Raw genomic sequence first — 9895 nt, forward strand, 5'->3', positions numbered from 1 at the left:
TTTATTAACACTTGGATGCGGTTTGACTGGCTTGAGAGAAGTTTGTGGGCATGCATTTACGAAGGCTATATTTGAGCTGCTGTTGACCTCCAGTGTTTGCTAGCAACGTTCGCATTTAACAGCTTTTGTTCTAAACTAAAGAGGCAAAATTTGGACTTCAAACATTTCTTGGTCGATAGACAGAATCTGGGGTAAGTGGTGAGCTGCTGCTCTCTGCTGATCTCAGATATAAATACCTTTGTGTAAATGAATGTATGAGGATGAGAACACCTGTAACGAAAAGGTAACACTCACCATCAGCAGCGTGGAGCACAAGGAGCAGATAAACACACACCTGCATTCTTACTGAGTTACACACACACTACACACAGCTACAGCAGGACTGCTGATACACACCGTACACACTCTTCAATACAGTCTACTGAATGACTTCACAGCTACACTTATAGTGGAGAGGAAGTGTATTCAGATGAAACTCTGACAAACTAACCACAACACACACACACCAAATATAGAGATGCGGTAGGTTTTGTAAGCCGTCATGTGGTACGTCCTCTTTCTTTCTTATCATTCAGTGATCTATCAGATATTCTCACATTGTCAGTGAGGACGGTCTCATTCTTAGTTAAGTGGCTCCGTCCTTTGTCATAGAGACACGATGTAGAAGCTCAGGGGGTGAGACTCAACATAACCTCCCTCACTGCTGTTTGGTCAGTTCATTTCACTACGACACCCAAAGTACTTCAGAGGCTTATTAATGAAAATAGTGTAACACTTCCTACCTGGAGTGAGGAACAGGTGCTACGGGGTAACCGCGATGCGTGGAGTTAACATGGAGTGACACACACTGGTGTGGGCAATCTGAAAGACTTTTATTCTCTCCTGGACCACATCAAGCCAGATCACACGGCTACCATCACTGTATTTATATGTAAAAGAAACAGTAAAAAGCACCGTACAGCGTTACCAAAGAAAAAGGAGTGTTGAGAGGGCGAGCAGAAAGGTGACTCCTCTCTCTCTCTCTCTCTCTCTCTCTCTCTCTCTCTCTCTGTCTGTCTGTTACTCAATCTACATAACCATAAAGCTCCCTCTTAAAGGCGCAGTACAACTGTGTCTGTTACAACAGCATGTGGAATTACAGCAGCCACAGAACTGGCTACCTGAGACTTTCAAAAAGTTTGAACAGATATTTAAAGGAGCATTTAATTTCAGAGCATTATTTTTACCCACAATGCAGTGCATGAAACATAAGTCAGGGTGAATTTTAATTGCACATTTTCATCTTGAGTAGTGTGGTTCAGTTTCAAATTTGATGTGGAATTTGTTTGCAGAAGTAACATGTTTGTTGGCCAAAAAACTGGTCCTCACTCTGTAAGAATGTCACTCCATCACTAGAGATGTGAACTCTACACACACCACAAATGTACTGTTGCTTTCAGCTTCTGCGTGTGGGTTATATAAATCCACCTGATAAAAAGAACTGCCAAATCTTTATCGAATTTATCAACTTTTACAATACGTTTTCAGATCATATCTAAAGCTGCACTATGTAGAATGTATGTTGTCCACTAAACTATCTGACAGAAACCTTGGCCTCACCATTAAGAAACAATGTCATTGTGAGGACTTACTGTGCCCTGGGCCTACATGGCACTGTGTTTACCGTCCCCTCTGCCCTGGTGGCACAATGTTTACCATGCCCTGGGCCCTGGGTGGTGCTGTGTTTACTGTGCACAAACTCAGGCATCTGAATAGAAATAAAGGTTTTGAGTGAGACCTGAATGGGTCTTCATTTGTTTTGACAAAACAATCATAGCAGTCTCTAACACACCAATCAGGGGCGAGGGAGTTATAATATCAGCGGTGTTGGTGATATTTGTCATTGTTTCATACACATATTACTTAAGTCATGGAAAATATGTAATTCTAAAACAGACGTGGCAATGTGACAAATATACATTAACCTCCAAACTCTCTGACTGACCTGTGACTCATTTCTAAATCAGTTTGGAGTTCTTTCAAATCAAAGTTTATTTATATAACGCTTTTTTACAACAGATGTTGTCACAAAACAGCTTTACAAATGTCCAAGTCCAAGCTACCAGTGAGCAAGCGAAGGGCAACAGTTGCTAGACAAATCTCCCAAGAGGAAGAAGTAAGAGGAAGAAACTTTGAGAGGAACCAAGACTCAAAAGGGGGGCCCATCCTCCTTTGGCTGACAATGGTCACCACAATAATAACAATTAAAAAAAAAAAGAATTTAATAAGTGAAAAAATAAGCAATTAATGTCTAGTCCAACTTTCTAGAGGTCCTGTTCTTGTCCCGATGTGTTGTCTTGTATGTTGATTCACTATGATGATCTGATCACAGCAGTTGGTGCAACATCCAGGCCCCTCTGAGTCTGTCAGGGTTCAAAATCAGATTTATCACCTCTGGTTTGGTGTCAGATAAAGTAATAAGAATTACAGTAACACTGCTTCTAAGGCAGTAACTAGAGGAGCCATAATTGTAAAAATACGTATACAGTTCTGGTTTGACCGTTTGAGCAGTGACTGAATCAGAAATCAGACTTCAGAATGCTATAGTGATATTTGTCATTGTTTCATTCACATATTACTTAAGTCATGAGAACTATGTAATTCTAAAACAGACATGGCAATGTGACAAATGAACATTAACCTCCAAACTCTCTGACTGTGCTGTGACTCCATTTAAAGAATGTACAATGTATGGTAGCTAGGTCTGACATTGAGGATTTTAGAGAGGATCTAATGTTTTTTAATGTTTGTGCATTTCAGAGTAAGAATTTTAGTTCTTTTTTCAAATGTATTTGATCTTATATGACTTAATGTCTGTACTGGATCTGAAAACCCCCTTGTCCTGTAACAGATAACTTTATTATATATCTCTAGGATTAGGTAAAACCATGCATATTAAAAGTAATATGTTTTAATCCATTTTATTCTTAGATTTAGTGCTTAGATTTTTGCCAAGGCCCAATCCCCTCTCATTTTTCCTCCTACCCCTTGTTTTCAAGTGTCATCTTGCCCCTTGGGACTGAGTTACAAAGGGTAGTGGTTGAAATCTTCCCCCTTGCTTCTGCATCCATTTTTCAATGATTCACAAGGAATTCTGAGAAATTTCTCATAACACTCAATTTTGAGTGAGACTCTGAATCCCTCAGTTTGGAGGGCCATTTAGCCCTAAGACCTCACCCTAGCCCTCTATCAGAGACCCAACCCCTACTCATGAACACCACATATGGAGGGCCAGGGCTAAGTGGTAGGGTCAAGGGGTGAAATGTGATTGGGCCCAAGTGAAGGTGTATGAGGCTGTAAAGGAAATGCTACATGCTTGGGTGATTCACATACAGTCAGTAGTATCATGTTCTCCAGGAAAAAATGCTAGAGGCACAGGAACATGGGAAATAATGATGTTTCTGGGAGCCACAATGACTGGATTTAGAACCTTTGTGCTAGCTGAGCTGTTTTTTAAAAAGAAACAAGTGATCTGAGCGAGCTGTTAGTTGTGGTTTTGGTCCTTGTGCTTTTAACCAGCAATTTTTAGTATTAAGTGTAACGGCTCATAGCAAAGGCACAGTCTAATTATAACTGATCACCCAGGCTCTGTTTAACTGGCTTGTCAAATATCTTTCAAATACATAAATAAATAGAATAATACAAATATTTACACTTTATTACACTTTATATTTACACTCTGTTGCTGATTTTATGTATTTATGCTGTGTGATGTTTGCTGTATTTATGTATTTTATGTTTATAAAGTGTCATGGCTACACTATAAGTAGCGTATGCAGATTTTGTCCATCAGTAGACTGGTTGTGTTACATGGCTGCTTTAACGGTAAGTTGTCAACAAGGAGGCTTTTTTAGCTTTCTGGTGGTTTCTCAAGCCTCCTCTTTCTTCCCCCACAGACACCCCCACACTGAAACCACAACATGCATGTCCAGTTCACAGAGGCACCAGGGGCCCTGTGTGCTCTGTGAAACTACACAATGAAAAAACAGACCTCAGGTGTACTCAGGACTCACAAGACCCCACATTACTGTAGTGACATCCTTGTGGACTTCAGTGAAGTACTGCAGAGAGAGTTCTGGACTGATCTCTGGAGTCAGTGTGTGTCCACAGTGGTAGTGGAGTTCTGGGTGTAGAGTTGTCAGTGTGTGCTGGGAGCTCAGTGGTGTTTCCATAGTGACAATGCTGCTGAGTTTGTGTCTTCTCTTCACTGAAGGTAAGTGTCAAATTCTCTTTTAATGCTGAATTGCATTAAATTGTACATTTATTTGTTAATATAAAAATGTTATTTAAGCAAGCTGACTTTTTTTGGGTAGAATTGGAAAAATGTTTTGCTTAACAAATAATTATTAAATATTTCTGCATATCTTATGATTCCATCTTATGAAGTCTGTGTACTTTTTAATATAGTTAAAATATAATTGTCCTATATTTTCTGGTATACGTTTCTATAGGCTACACTGTAGTAAAGAGTAGAAGACAATTACATGTTATTGCTTTAGTACGTCTTTGTCTCCATGTGCTTTTGTATGTTTTCGTTTGTAGCTCCTCCCCTGCTCTGCTCTGACGTGTCTCATGTGAGTTTTGTCTCTTACCCCTCCCACTAATTGTTCCCAGATATTCCCTGTTTGTCTCCTGCTGTATAAATACCCTAATGCTAATGTTTGCAGTCATGGTCAGTGTATGACCCTACTTTCATGTAAATACTTGTGTCATGAAATAACTCAGCTCAGTGAATACATCAGATATAACATACAGGCTCCACTTTTACAGCAGTGTTCTTAATCTATTAGTGGTGTGAGAAAAATATGGTTTGTGGACTAAATTGTGGTAGAAAAGTATTTGATATGTGTATGGCATCTTAATGTGAATATGTGCAGTTTTTAAAATCAGTAAACATTTTGCTCTCAAAACACCTTATGAACCCCCCAGAAGAAGGAGGAGACTGTTCTGGTCTGAGAGCTCAGGATGTCTGACGTCTGCTGTGGTTTCATTTCTCACAGTTCCAACCAGTGGGCAGTGGATACCAGATCAGAATCTAAAGCCCATTTTAGACCAGAAGTGACAACCGTGCTGCTTCGACACCTCTGCAGCTCAGCTGTGGTCACACACAAGCTCAGTTTCCTTCTAGTCTATTTCTTGCCTTATGCCATGACAGGCTTATCAGTGGTTTCTAGCTAGAAATAGTACAAAATACTACATTTATTCGGTAAAGTGTAGTTTATTAATCAAAACAGCACAACTCTGACTGCTGGGTCTATTTTAATGTGAAATTGGGATAAAGCATGATGTTTTAAACACAAACTAAAACTAGGACTAGGCTCCAGTGTGTTCTCAATGGCAGGTCCAGTTTGAATTTAATTTAGTACAAAACAGGTTTAGTATGAGTAGGACTGGTATGGTTACTGATAATTTGGGTAATATTGTGTACTGTGAGGAGAGATGTCAGTACTTCACTGAGAAAAGGGACTGCTCATGTACTACCCAAACCATGTCCATGTTCAAAGGCTGATTGATAGAGTTTATCAAAGTTCAAATAGCTTCTTATTGTGAGTAATGCAGGTTTTTGTTGTTTGTTTTTGACTCATTCAGTAAATCCAGAAATGCATATTACTCACAAAAAATCTTAAAGAACTTTTCTGCATAAGCAATGGTCCACAACAAATTATTGTGATGTGGAAGCTGAAAAAGCAAACAAAAAGCAGGTCCTCTCACTATCTAGAAATTCTTGAATGTGTGTATATGTGTGTGTGGGTGTGGGTATGTGTGTGTGTGTGTGTGTGTGTGTTTGCATGCTTATAGTCTCTGGAGACATAAAGCAGACAGCATTCTGTAGTGACAGTGCATAATAGTTCAACATATATTTGCCAATAAAACAAATTTGATGCAATGAATAAAATATTAAGTACACAGGACATCATAAGATAGTGCAAACATAAAATATATCAAGCAATGAAAAAGTAATGCAAAAATGTGTATATGCGCAAGCTTTGAGGTGATTAACTCTATAAACTGCATTTTAAAACTATAAACTTAGAAAGAGGAGTTTGAGAATAAGAGTGAGGGGATAATATATCTGTTTGTTTCTCTCCTCTACATTAGACTCCACCCCCTTTGCTTTATAATGAGCATGTGTGTCTCCTATATGGTTTCACAGATGCAGCATCATGGTCAGTGTGGGGTTGTGGGATACATCACAAAGGAAGAAACAACCAGAGTCCTCACAGGTCAAAGGACATGATGGCACTGTGTGAGGTTTTGTATGTCTCTGTAAAGCTGGTGATGTGAACTTGAAAAGAAACATAAGAGCTCTGGCCAAGTTCATTTGTTCCCAGTTCCTCTCTGCTGGGTGGACATTAGGGTCTGGAGTACTGAAGTAATGCTGTGAGAGTTCTGGATTCAGTGTGTGTCCACAGTGGTAGTGGAGATCTTGGTGTAGAGTTGTCAGTGTGTGCTGGGAAGTCAGTGGTGTTTTCATAGAGACAAGGATGCTCAGTTTGTGTTTTCTCTTTACTGTACTTCCTCTCACTAAAGGTGAGTGTGAAATTTTCTCTTAATGCTGAGTGACATGAAACTGTACATATATGTGATAATCTAAAAATGTTATTAAAGTGAGTTGAATCATTCAAGATTTATTTGGCCAAATTAGAATCATAACCTGGCTGGTCTTAGAATGAAAAAATATGATTAAATGGTCCAGAATGCAAACAGACTATATCTTTGCATGAAGTAAAGTTTATTAACCAAAAATAAATCAAAAAGTCAAAAGATGTTATTTCAGAAAATGAAAAGACAGGTTAGGGAAAATGAAGGGAAAAAGAAATACAAAATAAATTGGTAAAAAGAGCTGGGAAAAGTTAAAGAGTAGGGCTAATTTTGTTGGAGCGCCTGGCACAGGACAAGGTGCTTTTTATAGCTTTTTATATCGTCTGAAGAAGATGCGTACTCTCTTCAACTTCTTGCATTCTGAGCCTTTATATTTGAAATAAAAGTAGAATTTTTAAACTGGTGTCCATGGAGTGGATGTATGTAAACTCTGATTATTGATGTGGTGCTTTGATGCTACTCACCAGCTGGGGTGTTCTCCACTTTGACTGCCTCTGTAATAGATTCCCCTACTCCATCCAGATCCTCTCTTACATCTACAGATGTTGTTTTTTTTCCCCAAAAAATCAATAAAAATGCAATTACATAACAAAGTACAGGAACATATTTAAAGTGAGCAAACATCATGTCCTACTGTGTGTTCTTAATGTAAAGCTAGATTTATGCAAGAAAGTACATCTGCACCTTCTACATGTACACTGTGGTCCAAAGAGCAAATCTCTCCCGTTGACTCTATGATCATAATGTGTTCAGCAGTTATGCTCCGGATGGTACGAACCTCCTTACAGTCCTCCTGTTTCTTGAGTGAGAAATGAGAAATAATCAGTGATGAATTGTAAAGGAAATGAATCATCCATTGACCCCACCTGGGCAGTGGAAACTCCACTAATGGACAGCATATTTTGGATTGCCATCTGTACAAGTCAGGAAAATGTGAAGGCAAAATAAATAAAACCGTGGATGCAGTAAAAAAGATGTAGACACTTACACTTTCTCCCAGATTGGCACAGTAATGTTGCTTAAACCAAGCAATGGGAGCAGGGTCTCTATGACTCTTCTGGCTTCTGGTAATAATATTAATAATGAAGTTGTCCCTTGGCATCTAGAAAGGGCAGAAGAAAGCTCTACTGCACTGAATGATAATAAAGCTGTTTAGTTTCTTTTAAAAAGTTGAAACAGTTTGCATGTGTTTTTGGATATTTAAAAAAAACCTTTAATTTTTAAGAATTAAAGATTTAGTCCTAAGAAGTAATTAAATTTGAAATGAAAATTAGGCTTTGATTACAACACAGTTTTCTACAAAACAAGGCTTATTTTACATGCATTTGTGCACAGGATTACCTTTGTACCCCAGTTTCATATCTCTATATGGAAATGAGAAATCAAAGCCTGTAGACTTTATATATTTATATACAGTTATTATGTAACCGAACAAATGGCCACCCGTAGCTCAATTTCTTCTACAAATGTTAATAAATGTGAAACAAAGGTTGTCTGTTGTGCGACAGTGCATAATGGCCACACTCGTGGTCTTACAAAGGCTTTTTTAAAACAAGCGCAGAAGTCACTTTCCCTTGTCTCAGTCAACGCATTTCATCTAATGGAGTTCAGTTACGCGAATATTTTCAGCTACGTCTCCTTTTATTCATCAACGTTTCCTTTTAGTTAGTTCATTCTCTACTCACTTATGCCGCATTTTAAAATATTTGTGTGGTCCGTTAAATTAAACAGCTGAGACGGCCCGAGTGCCGCAGGTCCCACAAACTCCCTTGACGTAGACAGACGTTTATTAGACGAACACGAATAACGAACACAGTGGCGCTCACACGAAACAGACAAGATGAACATGAGCAACGTTGAACACACAAACATAAAGTGTACCACGTACGTGAACATTAGCGAGAACACAGACCGACAGGGATACACACACCAACCGGGGGATAAACACACACAGACATTAGGAGAATAACCCGGTGCAGGTGTGTGTGACTACATAGTCGTGGTTTCACACAAGACCATGAACTCCCACTGCAGGCGGCGGGCCGTACCACGTGGCTAGTGGGGCGGGGAGCTCACTATCAGCCCGCTAATTATTTCTCCGTTCAGTCAAAAGTTCTCCATCATTAAAATGTGTGTTCTCATTTTAAATTCGCATATTGGCTACTTGTTTATAATACGATTCCGTTATCAAATATTTAGTATCTGCCTTTGTAAATAAAACTAAATTCTACTTACGTTTTGTTTTCGCTTCTCAGTATCTCTTATGCGTGAAGAATTGTTTGTAGTCTCTGTTGATGTTTTGTCTAAAATGATCGTCATCGGCAAATCCACTCAATAAACTGATCTGGGGTCAGAAATAGAATGACACACATTATGACATAATCGAGCGCTAAATTCTGTTCAGTGGTTGTTTAGAACAATGACAGAAGTGCAGCTGAAATGACATTATAGTCTCATATTATAAATCACATTTTAAAATCATTTCCCCCTCTTTACGCTATCATTTTGTTATCAGGCTCAGATTAAAAAATCTAAATAAATAAAGTAAATATAACCTATACATGTAAACTATATATTAATTAATTAGTAATCATTCCACATAGGTACAATTCACTCACTCTGTATTCGTTATAATCCAAAGTCATTTGAACACTCATTAAGGATCAAAATGCAACCTAAACAACAACTATAATAATAAATTCTTAAGAAATTATACAATTTTAACTGAAAATTAGGCTTATTGATCACAATACAATGTTCAACAAAACAAGGCTCATCTTTCTCGGGTGTTTCAGTACCAAGGCTATGCAGTTAGGCAAACACTTTCTTGCATAATATATGCTTATATTATGAAATTGAGCCACTAGACAAACAGAATTAAATGCTCCGTTCATTACCGCTTCAAATGGTTTATTATTTTTTAAAAGTGCAGGATTGTAGCCCCAGGCACAAAGAGCATGAAGTGTGCCCTGGGTCAGCACTAATTTGCTGGGCATGACCGTGTGACATCTTGGGCCTGGAAGTCTGTTTCTAGTTTTATTTAAAGGGTCAAACTGCATGAAGTGTGCCCAGGCCCAGAGCTACTTTGCTGGGCATGACTGTGTGACCTCTTGGGACAGGAAATCTGATTGTAGTATTATTTAAAGGGTCAAACTGCGTGAAGTGTGCCAAGGCCCAGAGCTACTTTGCTGGGCATGACTGTGTGACCTCTTGGGCCTGGAAGTCTGGTTGTAGTATTACTTAAAGGGTCAAA

This window comes from Electrophorus electricus, chromosome 2 (assembly GCF_041902795.1).
Source record: "Electrophorus electricus isolate QZ-2024a chromosome 2, ASM4190279v1, whole genome shotgun sequence".
In the NCBI taxonomy this organism is placed as follows: Eukaryota; Metazoa; Chordata; class Actinopteri; order Gymnotiformes; family Gymnotidae; genus Electrophorus; species Electrophorus electricus.